The 17,506-nt window shown below is 42.0% G+C and overlaps 1 protein-coding gene across 2 annotated transcripts in view; it reads left to right on the top strand.

The window, feature by feature from the left end:
- The first annotated feature begins 4,643 nt into the window (after positions 1–4,643).
- Positions 4,644–17,506, top strand: part of LOC101681201 (speckle type BTB/POZ protein) — a 65,425-nt gene continuing 52,562 nt past the window's right edge. For both annotated transcript variants that reach the window (XM_004764790.3, XM_004764791.3), the window contains exon 1: positions 4,644–4,823. The gene's annotated coding sequence lies outside the window, so the exon portion shown is untranslated. The remainder of the gene's footprint in view (positions 4,824–17,506) is intronic.

Raw genomic sequence — 17,506 nt, 5'->3', positions numbered from 1 at the left:
TCTCCATCCAATACATTCTTTGCTGAAAATGACTATCGGCCCTCTAAAACTTATTTGGAAGCAATGACTTCAAGGTACTTTTAGACCCAGTTAAAGATGCACGAGACAACTGGTTTGCCAGTCCAAGGCAAAAATCAGAGAGGAACGTTAGGACTCAAAGTTGCCATTTCCTCTCTGCTCTTTCCCACAACTGCTTCTTTGCCTGGTGCTCCACTCCTCAGACATCATGTTTGCCAGCCATTTTTCCTGGTTAAAAACAAACTCAGAACTTCAATTGATCTGTAAGCACATGGGTCAGATCCTCAGATAACCACACCATTATAATCCTTTCGTGTTATTAAAGAAGGAAGCAAAGTATCCTAATGCCTTTCGAATGCCAAGCCCTTGTGAACAAACATGTCATTTGATGCCACTTATTACCCTACGATGGATGCCCCCACGTCGCAGATAAGATGGGAGAACTGGTCTCTGCAAGCCCTCTGCTGTGGATAACATCAGGAAGAAGGAGTGCTAAACATTTCACCATGGGTACTGTAGCAGCATGGCAGTCAGGGCCCAGGACGTTGACCAAGACAGGTCAACTGGGTGCTGCTGCCTGCGTTTGGGGTTTGCAGCACGAGGCACAAAGATGGAAGAAGTTTAGACATCTTTTGCCTCTGTAGCAGTGGAAGCCACGTGTCCAGCGGTGGCACTCTGTGGCAGTGGCCAGCCGTGGGACCTCCCGGCCACAGTGTCCTGCTGAAGAAGGCTGGTCTTTCTCCATGAACCTTTGATTTTCAGCCAGATTTCAGAATCTGATTCTTGAGGTCCTGTTAGTTCTGGAGGCCAGAGGTATTTCTTCAGTAAATTCCAGTTTGGGTTGAGAGAGCTAGAAGCGGGTGTGGTTCTCGTGACCAGAGAGCCTGACCCATCTGTGAGGAAACAAACTCCAAGTCTTGTTCATGGATCCCAGCTAGCAAGTGGCCATGTTCTGGCTGAGAAGCTTGTGCAGTTCCTTTGATTTCCTTCTTCCCAAAGAACTTGAACGAATTTGAGAAAAGGAGGGAGCATGGTGTACAGATGAAGGCAGGGCTTGGAGACTAGCAGCTCTATGAACACTTATCCCTAAACCCACATTCAGTAACACACCCTAAATAAGCGGGTTCTCCTCTGTGCCAGGGACTCTGCTGCGTTCAAATATCATCTCAGTTGACCCACACAACAATATGACCGGGTGGACATTAATTTCTCCATTGTTCAGGTGGGAAAACTGAGGCTCGCAGAGGTTTTGTCCAAGTTTATATTATAATAAGTGTTCATGTTGAACTTGGGTCTCCTGACGAAGAAGCTGGAATTCATTAATTAAGTCATAGCTACCTTGCTATGAAATTTAATCAATCGATCGATAGTTCTCCACTGCCAATTTTCCATTAACCCCTTTGTGGCCTCAGTACCACCTCGTCAATGTGATCTTGTTGGCATGCTTCCTTGCGTATGGTTTTACAATTGTGTCCCAGAGTATGTCACCTGTCTCTGTTCTTTTAGACTGAGAACCTCCAGAGCACTGGACTAGGTCTCCCCACTGAGAATATTCCTTCCTGCATACACATCTCTGATGTCCCTGCAGGGCTCCACCATGGCAGGCCTGGGGCTGGGGTTCATTGCCTGGCCAACTGAGAGAGAGGAGAGGACTGTATCTTGCTACAGTGCTTACAACTGGATGGGAGCCTGGACTCCTCTTCTGTTCAGCCCTGCCTGCCTCCACCTCCCCTACAGCTTCAAGGGAAATCACGCCTTTGCTTACTGGACTGTACAGTGGAGTCGAAGATCTTCATTGGCAGCATAAAGACCAGATGTCTTGCGGTCTTTTGAGACGGAGCCCTTGCCCAGACCTGGCTCACACTGGCCAATGAATACTTTGTCATTTGTGTTTTGGAATTAAGAAAACGCAGTTCGGCACGTTTCCTACCACCACAGGAGCAGTGAATTGAATTGGTGCCATTGTAAGCTTGATTGTTGTTGCATAGATAAAACCCTCATTAAGTCCCTCAAGAGAAAAAAAGAATTTTATTTTGAAGGGTGGGGGCCTTCTTGCTTGTCGGCAGTTACAACAACAAAACAGTAAATGGAGGAAATAATGAAGTAACCACACTTTCCCCCCCAAACCTTGCGAAGAGGCTGGGTGAGTTTTTAATTAGTGCTTCGTTTTCAATAAATCTGTATCTGTACGTGGCGCTGATGCTTTCCTGGATAAGAGGAAGATAATAATGAGAATCCTATTTTTCAGTCCCACACTAAAGGGATGCCTCGTATATTTAATCATGCTGTAGAAATCCTGGCAGCTTTCTCTGAGCCCAGCCTCTGCTCTAATTACATTTCTAGATTTTAGTAAATTGAAAGGGAAAATGTAGGAACAAAATAATTAAAACCGAAGAGGAAGTGCATATTAAAAAGGAGAAGCTGTTTAAAATTCTTCCACACAGTGTTTCCAAGGACATCTACAGGCATTTAATCAGATCCACACCAAATCAAAGCCCTTTGTACAGAGGCTGGTGGATCACATCTCGGGTGGGCGGGATGGTCCCCACAGCAGAACGGGAGCCTCATTTCACCAGGCTACAGATGGGGTAGTACTCATGTCCTTCCAGATCTCTGGAGGTTCAGGGCTGGCATGGACAAGCTGCTAGCACAGACTCACTAGCCCCGAGGAGTCCCTTCCCGGGTGCCAGGCAGAATCTGACTACACCAGATTGATTAGCCCCAAGAGTAAGGTGGCTAAACTATGCTGTTCCTGCCTCCAGTTTCCTTTTTCTGCACCTCTTCCCCTCCTCTACGCTCCTCCCTCCAAGGGGTACCCTTTTTCTTTCTTCCTTGCCAACCTGTGAACTCTGAAGTGAAGAGAACAGGAACTGAACAGCCTCAGTGACACCAGGAGTCAATTACTTGAACTGGGTTACCTGGTTACCCACGGGGCACTCTGAATTTTCATAAGAACCGAAAACCTTGCTGGCTTCAGCTAAAGGAATGCATGTTTACTGAGGATGAGGATGAGCGGAACCTCACTGGAAAGTTTCAAGCATCAGCCTACTAGGTGACGAAAGCTCTTTTTGTTTTAATCAAGGTAGGCCCAGCACTCACATCATGGTGGAAGTTAGGATCTCCATTTCTTGATTATGTTGTCTGAACTACGGTTGGAGCAAGCTCTAGGAGCATGGAGGGCTTTCCTAGGACATTCTAAATTGTGGGATTGTAGGGCATGCCCGTGTACTTGAAAGTAGAAGGCAGCCTGGCTCCGTCAGGGGTTTCTTTCCAAACCCCTGTGGCTTTGCTCATGGGCTCTCAGCCTTCCCTAATGAACAAATTCACCAGCCACCTGGCGCCAGGACGCATGTGGCAGGAGACAAGTGAGCACAGTCTCCTGGAGACAGTCCCATGACAGCAAAGCTTCCGGAAGCTGTTCCCAAGGCAGGACCCACCCTTCATCACCCCATGACCTGCAGGTTCACCTGGCTGCTCTTTTGGGTCCAATGCCTCTGACATTTGAGTGCGTGTATCTGTGTAGTGATACTATCTCAGTGTGGAAAAGAGACAAAACCTGCTCTGGATTATTTGGCTTGACTCTGTAGGAACAATTTTTGAAAGTTTAAGCTAAAGGAAAGGATCATAGCAATAATAAGTATCCCATTGGGACCCCCTGGGTGGCTCAGTGGGTGAAAGCCTCTGCCTTTGGCTCAGGTCATGATCCCAGGGTCCTGGGATAGAGCCCTGCATGGGGCTCTCTGCTCAGTGGGGAGCCTACTTCCCCTTCCCCGTGCCTGCCTCTCCCTCCCCCTGCCTGCCTCTCTGCCTACTTGTGATCTCTGTCTGTCAAATAAATAAATAAAATCTTTAAAAAAACCACAAATATCCCACCACTGACATATTATCATTCTAACATGGGGATGACTTTTTTTTTTTTTTTCCCCTCCAAGGGCCAAGATGCTGGAGGCTTTTTTTCTTTTACTCAACCCAGGAGTCACTTATGGCCCTTGGGAGCCGGGATGTGAGGCCAGCTGGGGACCTGGGTGTCCAAGACAACAAGTTGTCACTGAATAAAGTCCCTTTTAGTTAAGCCACCCACATGCCCGCCTTCCCCCAAGAGGATGGTCCTTGGTTTTGTTTTCAAATGCCAAAATCTAGGTGACTTAAAAGTCTTTAGAATTATCATGAAATCCAAAAAATAGTTTACTGACACAAAGCTTTCAGAAAAAGTGAGGGAATGCCACTTAAAGGTGTCAGTAATCCATACACTTCTTGTAAATATAAACTGCTTATTGTTCAATGCCCTTATTGTTACGCTGCCCACCCCGACTCCCCTAACCCCCCACCCCCACTCCCCCTAACCCCCCCGACCCCCACCCTTGGTAGGCCTCTTTTGGTCCTCGCACCTCCGCATAGCCTGCCGCGCCGGGCGTGCAACCCCCTCCGTGTTCCCGCCTCTTTCTAGTCAAGCCCCTCCTTCCCCTCAAATCCCCCGGTCCAGTGGAGCCGGCGGGACGCACGCGCAGTAAGGGAGGTAGGCAGAGTCTTGAGGAAGAGGGAGGAGGGGCAGGAGAACTCAGGGAGGGGAGAAGAGGGGCGGAGGCCGCGCGGGGTGGGGCCCGGCGGGTACGCGCTCGCTGCGTCTACGTGCTGACGCCATGACGCCCCGGCCGGTGTGTGTCGGTGTGTGTGTGTGTGTGAGTGTGCGCGTTCCTAGTGTGTGTGTATTTGTGTATCGGCGGTCCCGCAGGTCCCGGATGTTGCGGACAGTATGAAGCGAGCGCAGGGGGACGGGGACCAGCAGCTGTCGCCGCCGTTCTCAGGTGAGTGGGGGGAGGAGAGTCAAGGGAGAGGGTTGTCCTGTGGGAGTGTGGGGGGGCGCCTCCCTTAAGAGGTGACTGACCCCCAACTCCCCCCGCCCCCCCCCCGCCACTCACATACTCTTCTCTGTTCCATATCCCACATCCTGGGTTACGTGGCCTGGGAATGCCAGAGCCTAATCAGCCGTTCCTTCCCCAATCCCAAGCATTCAGGAGACACAAATGCGCCCCCTGCCTTCAGCCCCCCCATCATTTTCCCAGCCCCATCCCCCTTGCCAAATAGTGAGCTGTCGCCTGCGGCGAGATGGGTGACTGCGCATGCGCGAGTGTGAAAGAGCTAGGGGTGCTTGTTCGCTGCCCCCGGGGCGCATGCGCATCGCTGTGTTGCAGGGACCTGCGGGATAAAGAGCCCCTTGACCACGCGCCCGCCTTCTTCGCAGACAGTGGGCTGCCAGATAGTGCGCCTGTTGCTCCTATCCTAAAGGGAGCGTTTAAATTATTTGACGGACCTACTGACAAGGCAGCATTTGCATCTGATGTTGCCCTAGAGACTCCCAGGCTACTAACGCCTTCCAGAGCCAACGTGCCCCACGCTGACCCTTCTTTTGAAACTGTCACTGCAACTTCTAGTTCCAGGATTACTTTTCTTTCCTCCCACAGTCATGGTGTACTTGTAATACAAGCATCCTCTAAACTTAGAAGTAGGTGCCCCAACCCATTCAGTTATTCTGGCAGGGGATTTTGGTGGCTTTTCTAAGGAGGACTAAGGGTCACAAAAAAGAAAGTAAGGACTACCTTTTAGTAAAATTCTCAACTGCCTTTGTAGAACTAGATATGGTGGAGATAGAGAACACAGTGTAAGGCTTAGAGCAGTACCTGTAAATCAAGACATCAGGGTTCTCTCCTCTGTAGCCCTCCTGCTTTGTGTGACCTATTTGCCTCTTTTTTTGTGAAAGATCTTCCTTTAAAAAAAAAAAGAAACAAAACTTCCTTAGCACTTTCGTTTTAGCTGTACATTATTGATGCTCTGTGAATATCACACGAAAACAAAAGCAATCTGAAACTACTAGTTGGGGATAACTTACCCCGTGTTTTTAACTTTAAGCAGTGGGAGTGATGTTTCTTGCCCATTTGCAAATAATGAAGAGCAGTATAAAATAAGGAACTCTAAAGTACAGTATTATTTCAGTGATCCAGGACGTAGGTTTTCAGCTGGCAGATTTTTCATGGTCCTTAATTTGCTGCTATATGGTCACTCTTGGATACTTGGATGCTTCTTCCCTCTGACATCAGAACAGGGTGAGGAGATGATAAATTCTTACAGGCAGAAGGTTTACTTAATAGCAATGAAATGAATAACTGAATTGTTGGGGGTGGGGGCAGCTTTTTGTTTTTCAGTTATCTTTGACAAACCGGTTTCCTATCTGGATAACTGGGGATGGGTAATATTTTATTTTCTATTTTCTTCCCTTTGTGTTCTTTCTTTGGTATTCTAGCAACGCTTTTTTGGCTGCCATTCTTAACTGTAGAACCTTATGTTTTGGGGCCTTAAAGTGTGTGTGTGTATATATATATATATATATATTTTTTTTTTTTCCGCCTCCCCTTTTAACCCTGGCCTTTGCATGTTTCAGCTGTCTTTTGTGCTGTTTTCTGTTGCCATGGTTACTTTGGGACCCAAGAGATGACACAGAAGCAGCACAGGAATTTGGTGGGGTGCATATATCATCCCGTTTCCTGGAAAGAGCTGGAGACTTATCTTGTTTTCCTTGTGTGAAGACTGAGGAGTATAAAGTTACTGGGACAGCTTCACACTTAGGGTGGGGATGGTTGGTGTCTGTTGGAGCTTTGGTGACTTCCGGTAGAGCTCTTCATAGTGGTTAGTGAACTGGAAGATGTTCAGTGTTGCCTGTGTCCAGACTTGCATCAGGTTCTGGTAAAAATCTTGAAAGAAATAAATAGCCATTTTTCAGGAGGTTTCTGTCATGTGTGGTGCTTTGTTTTTATCTGGAAGCGTTTCATTTGGTTGAATTTACTGACGCCTTATTCAAAAATTGTTATGGTGTGAAGGCATGACTGCCTTTAGGATTAGGAGGAGTATCATTAATTTGTATTGGTGCAAAGCCATGTTTCAAAAGGCTCTTTAAAATGGGTAACACATGGGGCACCTGAGTGGCGCAGTTAGTTAAGCTTCCCACTCTTGGTTTTGGCTCAGTTCAGTTGTCTCAGGGTTCTGAGATCAAGTACCCCATGGGGCCCTGCACTTAACTCAGAGTCTGCTGAAGACTCTCTCCATTTCTCTCTCCCCACCTTGCGCTCTCTCTCTCTAAAGTAAATAAATATTTTAAAAAATAAGATGGGTAACACACATGAAACAAAATTCAAAAGGTACACAGGAAGAGAAGAATCTGCTTCTCTGTCTTCTTTTCCTCCATCTAGTTAAACCCTCTGCAAAGTAAACTGTTGTGACCCTTATATTGTTTACCCTTCCAGAGATAGTCAGTGCTTTTATAAGCATATACAACTTTTAAGTTTTTGTTTTTATTCACTGTTTTACACAAATGGTAAGATACTGTAGCCATTATTCTGCACTTTGCTTTTGTCACTTAGTAAATCTTGGCCATCATTCCATACAGTCATAGAAAACCTCTTCCTTTTTGAAAGATGACAGATACTGCCTTGTACAGATGTACCATCATTCAGCCAGCTCTTATCATTGGATACTTAGGTTGTTTCCAGCGCTACAACTAATTCCTTGTATGCGCTTTTTAGGTACATGGGTATCTTTTGGGTAAATTCCTAGCAGAAGTGCGGGATCAGAGGATGTATACATTTTTAATGTTGTTAGATACTGCTGAATTGCTTGCCATAGAGGTTGTATGAATTTATATTCCTGCCAGGAGTTGTGTGAGTCTGCCTTTTTTCTTCACCAGCACTGTATTATCAAAGTGTTTTTTTTTCTTTGTACAGTCTTTTATCTAAGATTTTAAGTTCATTATGTAGCTCATTAAGCTTCATTATACCCAAGAGTTGTGGATAAATACTGTCTGTTTGCAGATGGGAGTGGTGGTTCAAGATAGTGTTCCACTAAAGAGTAATGTCATGAGAATAAAGTTACAGGTCTGAATAACACAGCAAATCCATGACACGCCTCAGAAGACATGTAAAACTTATGCTTCCTTGAACTCCTAGATGCTGTTTTCTCTGCAAAATTCTGTAAACCCATAAGCGATGTTTTAGGATCTCCTTTTGATAGCTTTGACTCAAAGTTGTTTGTACAAGCGAACTGCCATTCTGTTGAGGAGATGAAAAAGCTAACCCAGTTAGTTAGAGGTGCTTTACTGGGTGCTTTCATAAGATATTGGTACTAGTACTTTTTAAAAGTCTCCTAGATTGTAGACTGTTTCACTGTGAGTTGTGAGGAAATGGAAAATAACTTAAAAATGCCTGGGCCTGAAGGAGCTCGCTGTCTTGTTAGAAAACCAAATCTACTGCATATGTGAAATAGTAAGTGAATACTTAGAATGAGAACGCATTTCACTGTGTTTCATGTTGAGAGGACTTTGTAAGAGAGTGATAAGGTTTAGAGGAGAGTTCCTTTTGGAGGTCTTCCTGGAGGAAGTGCATTTTGAGCCCTTCTCCACTCTGCCTTTTACAACTGTTTGTGTAAAAAATTTTAAACATACAGAAAAATTCAAAGAATAGTACAGTTATCACCTTTATACCAATTATCCCTTAGATTCCATAGTGTCCATTTTGCTGTATTTACTTTACATATATATGTGCACTTGTGTTTATATATATAATGTGTAAATTTTTATATTGTAGACATCATGACATCTTAATACTTTCATACTTTAAATACTTTAGATGCATCTTTTTAAAGAGATTGTTTTGCTTAATTGTTCTTAGAATACATTGTCTTAGTTAAGGCAATTAACAGTAATTTCCTAAAACTATCTAATATCCAGTTAATGTTCAGATTTTTCTCCAGACATGTATCTTTAGTCTTTTTAAATTTAGAGCACTTTATTTAGAAGCCACAAGAAATTGCCTTTATGAAGAGACCAAGCCTTTGTCTTACTGAATATATCACTTCTAGAATTTTCTGATTGTTTCTTCACAGTTTCATTTAATTGGTTCCTTTATGCTTGTATTTCCTATAAACTGGCATTTAAGTCTATGGTCTGATTAGATTCAGATTAAATACTTTGGTAAGAATTCTTCATAGGTATTGCTCTGTACCTCCCATTGGGTCACAATAAGAGAAATAATGTCATAATATCCCATTATTAATGATGTTTGTTTGTTTGATCATTTGTTTAAAATGATAAATACCAAATCTCCAGTGTAGACATTTCTTCCCCTTTGTAGTTCGAGAGTAATCTGTAGAGTGGTGACACTTTGGAACTATGCTATTCCACTATTCCAGCAGTCTGTCACCTAATGATAGGGATCCTTGTCTGAACCAGTTGTTTCTTTGGTTGTTGCAAAGTGCTAATTTGCCAATTCTGCTGTCCCTTTTACATTGATTAGCCTTTAGTCTTTTGTAAAGATTTCCTTTATCAGTTAGGAATAATTATAATTTCTATCAAAAGTTAGATAAATTCTTAATTTTCCTTTTAACAATATCCTGAGTAAGTGGATGGTATAATAATCCCTTCTAATGGTGGCAAATGAATTGTTTCTTTTTCTCACTTTCTTTGTTTTATTATCATTGTAGATTCAGGACCTTAATTTATTCTACATGTTACCAACAATTATAGACATTTTTTGAAGCCCAGAATATTCCATATTTGGCATGTGCAGACGTTTTAAGCTTGATGTATGAGTGCTTCCTTGCCCTTTGGTACAAGCAGTTCCTGCCTCACTTTGTGTTTTTCCTGTTCTAGTTGTGGAACCATCTGTATGTGTATGTGTGTGTGTGTGTGTGTGTGTGTAAAAGAGAGAGAGATACATACACGTCTGTGTGTATACACCCATATGTAGGATTTATATGTATATCACATCTTCCCTTTTATTATGTTGTTCATCATGGAACTTCTGGAGCCAACATCTAAAAACTGAAGGTGCCTTTATTCTAACACAATGCACCTAGTGTTTGACTTACCTCTGTGCCACTGACATTGTTGGATTCTGGGTCTTGGACCTCACGGATTTCGTGTTTTGAATACTCTTTGTGAAAGACTTGTAGTACCTCTGAAGACAGCATTGCTTCCTCCCACCTCCGCAGTGTAAGTTTAGCTGGGAATTTCTTCTCTCATGAGCAGCCTGGCTTTTTTTCCAAGATGAAAGGTATACAAAATGGAATTTAGAGATGAAAATTGTGTTTATGAGCTTTCTTGGAGACGTAGGGTTTGAGTGTTCTGTAAAAGCATCTTAGTATGTTCATGCACAAGTGTGTGTTTCTTTCCTTCCTTTTCCTCGTTTCTACACAGTTCTCCACACAATTAGAGCATTATGTAAAATTATGCTGTGATAGCATATTCTTTTCATTATCACTAGATTTTCATCGTAAAAAAAAGGAATGAGACAAATTATTCTTAATTAGAGAAATTTTTCAGATAGGCCATGAACTCTGATATCTAGCTGTCTTAACTCAGGGTCTGGAATAGTGCTGAATCCTGTGGATTTCTGTCATGTACTGTAGACTCAGGAGAAATGTTGGCACATCTACCGTGTTTTCTTAAAAATCCATCGCACTAATGAAGGTTAATGCAAACAAAAGGTGCAGTAGAACTGCATTCTAAAGCTGGTTTTAGGGCTCGGACTAATTCCTGTCTTAGTAGAAAATGTTTTATTAGACTCCTACCGTGTAGTGGTGTTTTGAGTAATCTTACTGATATCAAGTTACTCGGGGCCTGATAATAACAGTATTATAATATGTATCTGAAATTCTGTTTATTTTTTTTTTTTTTACTATCTTGTCATATTTACTTCCAGGCTTGAGGAGGTTATTTTCAACCTGGTTTCAGGACAATACTGGCTCCATATTAAATTCTGGTTGTGTATTCAGGGTGGTTTTTTTGCGTGTTTGTTTGCAGGCCTGGTGAATCACTCTGAAAGTCTATGCTGACACATTTGCCACTAAGATCCAATAGCTTCTTTTGTTTTTGACAAGCTCCCATTATAGGAAAAAAGATTCTGAAGTTTAATCTCTCCGGGAAATGCCTGGGCCTTCATTCTTACAAACTGTAGTCACGTTTTAATAGAATTGGCAGGAGTTGCCTAGCTGCTCTGTGTGGCAAAGCTGGTCCTGCCGCTTGGGGAGAGCTGGGAGCAGACCTCAGAGTGGGAGTTAAACATTCAGACAGTAACCCTTACTTGACTGTGAAGACCTTTCTTCTTGACTGTTTGTTTCTAAGAAGCTCTTGGCACAAATCTTTCTACTGAGGCACTAGCTACATTAGAGAAGGGCTTGCAGTAGTTCTCTGGAAAGCCTCTAATTCTCTTCTCTAGTATATCTGTCTGTCTGTAAGAAAAATGTGTGTAATCATTCAGCTCCTTAATTTAAGGTTTACACATTTGTTGGTATGTTGAATCAGGTACTGTTTTCTGTTTTTCTCGTTTTGATTACTTAGTTACTTAATATGAGTGGAGTCATGTGGTATTTGTCCTTTTGTATCTGGCTTATATCCCATAGTGTCCTGTGTTTGAGGTTCATCTGTGTTCTAGCACGTGTCAGAATTTCCTTCCTTTTTAAGACTGAATAATATTCCGCTGTGCGCATACCCCCCATTTTGTTTGTTCATCTGTTCATCGGTGTTCTCTGCGTTGCTTCCGCCTTTTGGCCACTGTGAATCCTGCCGCTCTGAGCATGGGTTCTCGGCTAGCTTTTTGAGATCTTGTTTTCAGTTCTTCTGGATCTATACCCAGAAGTGGAATTGCTGAATCATATGGTATTTCTATTTTTAATTTCTTTGAGGAACTGTCTTACCATTGGATGTAATGGCTGCATCATTTTACATTTGTACCAGCAGTGCACGGGGGCTCCAGCTGCTCTACGTCCTTACCAACTCTTATTATTTTCTGGTGGTATTTTTGATAGTAGCCAGCCCAAGAGCCAAGAGTGTATTTAAAATTCTTTTTACCTCTACTTTTTTTTTTTTTTTAAGATTTTATTTATTTGACAGAGAGAGATCACATGTAGGCATAGAGGCAGGCAGAGAGAGAGGAAGAAGCAGGCTTCCTGCCATGCAGGGCTCGATCCCAGGACCCTGAGATCATGACCTGAGCCGAAGACAGAGGCTTAACACAATGGGCCACCCAGGCACCCTTAATTTTATCTTTTATTGATACTAATTTTTAAACTTTAACAGAGTCAGGTTTATTATATTTTTCCATTACCATGTGTGTTTTTGTGTCTTAATGAAGAAATCCTCCCCTATACTGAGGTAACAGTTATGTCTTATATTCCCCAGCATCATGTACCGAACAGTCATGTTTGCTCCTTACGACTTTATAATGCCATTTACATGTTTCTGTGCTCCCTGTTCTGTAATGTTAGTCTGTTTGCCTATCTCCTACTGGTATGACACTGCCTTAATTATCTTAGCTTTGTAATTGTTCATATGTAGTAGGGCAAGTCTCTACTTTGTTCTTTTTCTGTTCATCAGCCTCCCTGAAAAACTGTCAGGCTAGTATATTTTAATGAAGCCATTTGCTGTCTAAAATGTATTGACATGATATATAATGGCCTTCTCCAGAATAAAACAAAACAAAAAACAACAAACCAAGCTTCCTTTAATCTAACAGCTGACCATTAAGCTTGTCTCTTGTTCCGAATAAGGCTCTAATTTCCATTCAGGTTTTAGTTTTGTTGGAGTGATTTTCATTTTATGTGGGAATATGATCTTCAAATGAAGGAGAACTTTCATTATAATACAGTGTCTCAGATAAGGACACGGAATAAAACACTCATGGTAACAGTATTGAAGTTCTGTAGTGTTAAGGCTTTCTTGGTCATAAGGAAAAGAAACCTATTTAAAGTAACATATAAAAGATTTTTCCAAAAGAAATAGTTGTAGAAGAATCCAAGGAGAAGCTGAACAACAAGACCTTAGAAAGGGCTGGAATCAAAACAGTTCCAAGAACGTCAGCAGTAAGACTTCATGGACTCTAGTGTTCTGCCGTAAATAGCCCTCAGTATCCATGAGGCTTAATTCAGATTCCCAAATGATATCTGACTTGGCCAGTCTAAAGCATGATTTTCCCTGGACCAGATGTCTGCCCTAGGTTCAACTCTGGTTGAGGATGGGGAAAGGAAGATTTGCTCCAAACAGCAATCTTGGCAGTGGCTGGAATCAGAGACAGATTCTCTTAGAGCAATGGTTCTCAAACTTTCTCGTCTCGTGGCTCTATACTTTAAAAAATTTTTGAGGACCATAAGAGCTTTTGTTTATGTGGTTTATATCTATTGATATTTACCAAACTAGAAACTAAAGTAAAAAACAGTTTAAGGGGTGCCTGGGTGGCTCAGTGGGTTAAGGCCTCTGCCTTTGGCTCAGGTCATGATCCCAGGGTCCTGGGCTCGAGCCCCGCATCAGGCTCTCTGCTCAGTGGGGAGCCTGCCTCTCCCTCTCTCCCTGCCTTTCTGCCTACTTGTGATTTCTGTCTGTCAAAAAAATAAAAAAATCTTAAAAAAAAACAAAACAGTTTAAAAAAGTTAATTACCTAGGGGTGCCTTGGTGGCTAAGTTGGTTAAACATGCAACTCTTGGTTTCGGCTCAGGTCATGATCTCAGGTCAGCTCTGCACTCAGTGGGGAGTCTGCTTGAGATTCTCTCCCTCAGCTTCCGCCCCCTTGCGAGCATGCACTCTTTCACTCTCTTTGTCTCTCCAAAATAAATAAATAATTACCTAAAAAAAACTTTCTCGTGTTAACATAAATATCTTTATGAAAAATAAGTTTTCATAAACTTAGAGAAATATGGCTTTTTTTTTAACACTTTTGCAAATCTCCTAAATATCTGTCTTAAGAGAAGATGGATTTTTATATCTGCTTGTGGATTCAGTCTGATGTGATTGATAGTTTTGATTGAAGTATTTGAAGAAAATATAACCACAAGGGATATGTAGTTGGAAAAGGGAGGAGAATTTTCAGACAGTTGTGCGTATTCTCTGTCTCTGATACTACACCAAAACTTGACAAAAGTTAAGTTGCAGTGTGGGAACTGAAATCATTGATGTTACTGTTACATTAAAATCCATTCATCTGTCTTGCCCTTTGAATGGGTTTTTTACCCATTTGTGATTTGATAATATGCATTTGGTGTTTGGGAAATATTGGTTCATTGAGTTAAGCAAATTTTGCAAATGGCACATTTCATAATGCAATATAAAAAAACCACGTTAGGGGCTCCCAGGTGGCTCAGTCAGTTAAGACTGACTCTTGATCTCAGCTCAAGTGTTGCTCCCAGGGTCATGATTCAAGCCCTGAATTGGACTACATGCTGGACATGGACACTGCTTTAAAAACAAAACAAAACAAAAAAAACCAAATGCAAAAAAACACGTTAGTTAATATCATCAGTCATCAGGAAAGTCTGTAAGTATTGGGAATCTGTCATGCAGCTACAAGATTTTCAGAATTCTAATTTTTGATTAAAAGCTTCAACTTTATCATGAAAATTTATTGCTTCATCAAAAACATTCTTAAGTGAAACTGACTTAAAAAAAAATCGCCAGGATATGATAGTGAAGGACACTGGACTCTAGTACAGTTTGATGCCATTACCTTGATTTATGCTAAAGCACCAGTAGTTTTACCCATTGTTGATTTTGTACCACTAGTGCAAATGTCAATGTAGTGAAAAAGGCAGAAGATTTCTTAGTATTATGAAAATAGTTTCAACTTTATGGACTCCTTGAGACAGACCTCCAGGGATCTGTGGACTACATTTTGGGAACCACAGCCTTATGAGAGGGTGTGGGTAGGGAAACAAAGGCCTGTTACTTGAAATACAAGTGTTTCGTGGTAGGATTTTACAGCATTGCTACTACTGTTCGTCGCCATCTTTTAACATGATGTGGAAATGAATGGAATACTTTAAAAGTTTCAGATTTCTTGTTGAACAGAAACGTTTTCCTAGTCATGATCATTTTCAAACAGCAGAGTTTAAGGTATCCAGATTTTTCAGTCAGATACTCTTTCAAATATGTAATAATCTTAAGATAACCCATTTTAATATATTTTATGGGATTTCTGTCCTGGTGGTAGCACGTGCAGCTTAACATATTTTTTCAAGCAGTTGAATACATTAAAAAATTTGAGATCCAAAAATTTGGGAAGATCTTGTCTCAGCAGAAAAGCCAGAGAAGGGGAGGTTAAGGCTGGGAATCTGCTGTTCCAGCTTTAATATCTTTTGGTTATTAATGGTCTTGCTAAAGAGAACCGCTGTATCCCCATCTCCTATCCCCATTTAAATATGCTTTATGATAGAGATAGGAGTAGTGGTATTAACTGACTTCATTTCAAGAAATACCTACTGAATAACTACAAACAAAAGGTTTTGTGAAAAGTGAGGAAGGGGTATGTGGTGAAATGAGTGGAGAATTAAACCACTATTACATATTTTGGTGTTTATAAGAGGAAGGGGATCATTTAGTTGGGGAAGTTGGGGTGGGAGTCAGGACTGTCTTCGTGAAGGTTACCTTTGAGCTGGGGTTTGAAGGGTAGGTATTTTGAAGGCTGGAATTTTGATTGGCAGAGATGGAAAGGGGATTTAGGCAGAAGGAATGTCATGAGCAAAAATGCGGAGGTGGGGAAATGCGGTGTTTGTTAGTATAGGGTGTGTACTGGAAATAATGAACAGTGCAGTGTAGCTGAAGCAAAAGATGCCTGAGAGAATAGGAGATAAGATAGGAGAGAAATCGGCCCTGATCATGGAAGGTCTTCTATCAACACCAGACTGTTAGGCTTTAACGTGGTAAGTGATGGAGAGACTTTGAAAGATTTTGATTGGAAAAGTAACACATCAATGTGTGCTTTCAGAAAATGTATTCAACCTCATTCATTAATTCATTGTTAACTGTTTCTTGAAAATAGCCACTAAGCACGAAAAAGTGTCTATAATAGCAAACCAAATAGAAAATCCCTATTTTTTTTCTTTCCTATTTTTTAAAATTTTTTATTTTTTATAAACATATATTTTTATCCCCGGGGGTACAGGTCTGTGAATCGCCAGGTTTACACACTTCACAGCACTCACCAAAGCACATGCCCTCCCCAGTGTCCATAACCCCATCCCCCTTCTCTCAACCCCCCTCCTCCCATCAACCCTCAGTTTGTTTTGTGAGATTAAGAGTCACTTATGGTTTGTCTCCCTCCCAATCCCATCTTGTTTCATTGATTCTTCTCCTACCCACTTAAGCCCCCATGTTGCATCACCACTTCCTCATATCAGGGAGATCATGTGATAGTTGTCTTTCTCTGCTTGACTTATTTCACTAAGCATGATACACTCTAGTTCCATCCATGTTGTCGCAAATGGGCAAGATTTCATTTCTTTTGATGGCTGCATAGTATTCCATTGTGTATATATACCACATCTTCTTGATCCATTCATCTGTTGATGGACATTTAGGTTCTTTCCATAGTTTGGCTATAGTGGACATTGCTGCTATAAACATTTGGGTGCACGTGTCCCTTTGGATCACTACGTTTGTATCTTTAGGGTAAATACCCAGTAGTGCAATTGCTGGGTCATAGGGCAGTTCTATTTTCAACATTTTGAGGAACCTCCATGCTGTTTTCCAGAGTGGTTGCACCAGCTTGCCCCTATTTTTATGGAATTTCCAGTCTAAGAAAGGAGCATCAACAAATAAACACAAATGTAATGACAAATTATTAATGAAGGAAAGGAATAAATTCCTATCGGGGAATAATGGGATACTTCAGTTTAGTTGGAGGAATCTGGGAAGGCCTTGCTGGGGAAGTTAAATACTACCTGAGTGCCTCCCTTGGGCCAGATGCTGTTTTAGGTACTGGGGATATATAAAGGAATAAAAGAGACAAAAATCCCAGCTCTCATGAAGTGCATATTTAGGCAGTAAATAAGATAAATAAATTATATGATATGTTTGAAGTTGGTATGTCCCAAGGAGGAAAATAAAGCCCAAGAAACAGATAGGGTGTGTTGGGATGGATGTGGATTCCACAGTTTTAAGTGGAATAGCCGTGGAAAGTCTTCCTAAAGCACTACAAAGTTGATATTTGAGTAAATATCTATAGAACCTAAGGAGTGAACCAGAGCAAAGGCAGACGCCATGAGTGATGTTCAAGGACAGGAGGGAGGCCAGCATGGCTGGAGTTGAGGGAGCAAGGGGGAAAGTAGCTGAAGTGCGTTCAGAGAGGCTAGTGGTCCAGAACCTGCAGAGTGGTGGTTCTCGCCCAGAGCTGCGTGTTCTCATTACCTGAGGAGCTTTTACAAATCCCAGTGCCTGGGCTGCCCCTCATGCCACTGGAATTAAGAATCTTTGCAGGTGGGACTCAGTGGCAGAGGCAATGAAGAAAAGGAGATGGATTTGAGAAGTATGTTAAAGAAAGAATCCATTTAATTATAGATTGCATGTGGGGGTTGAGGAAGAAGAGTGTCAAGACTGACTCCCGGCTTTCTGGCTCAAGCAGTTGGATGTGGAGAGGTGCCGCTTACGGAGATGGGAGTGGGAGATAAGAATGGGAGGGGG

The sequence above is a fragment of the Mustela putorius genome, unplaced genomic scaffold, assembly GCF_011764305.1.
Source record: "Mustela putorius furo isolate JIRA1106 unplaced genomic scaffold, ASM1176430v1.1 tig00003962_pilon_pilon_pilon, whole genome shotgun sequence".
NCBI lineage: Eukaryota > Metazoa > Chordata > Mammalia > Carnivora > Mustelidae > Mustela > Mustela putorius.
Note: the sequence above shows the minus strand (reverse complement) of the source record. Positions and strands in the feature narration are given on the sequence as shown.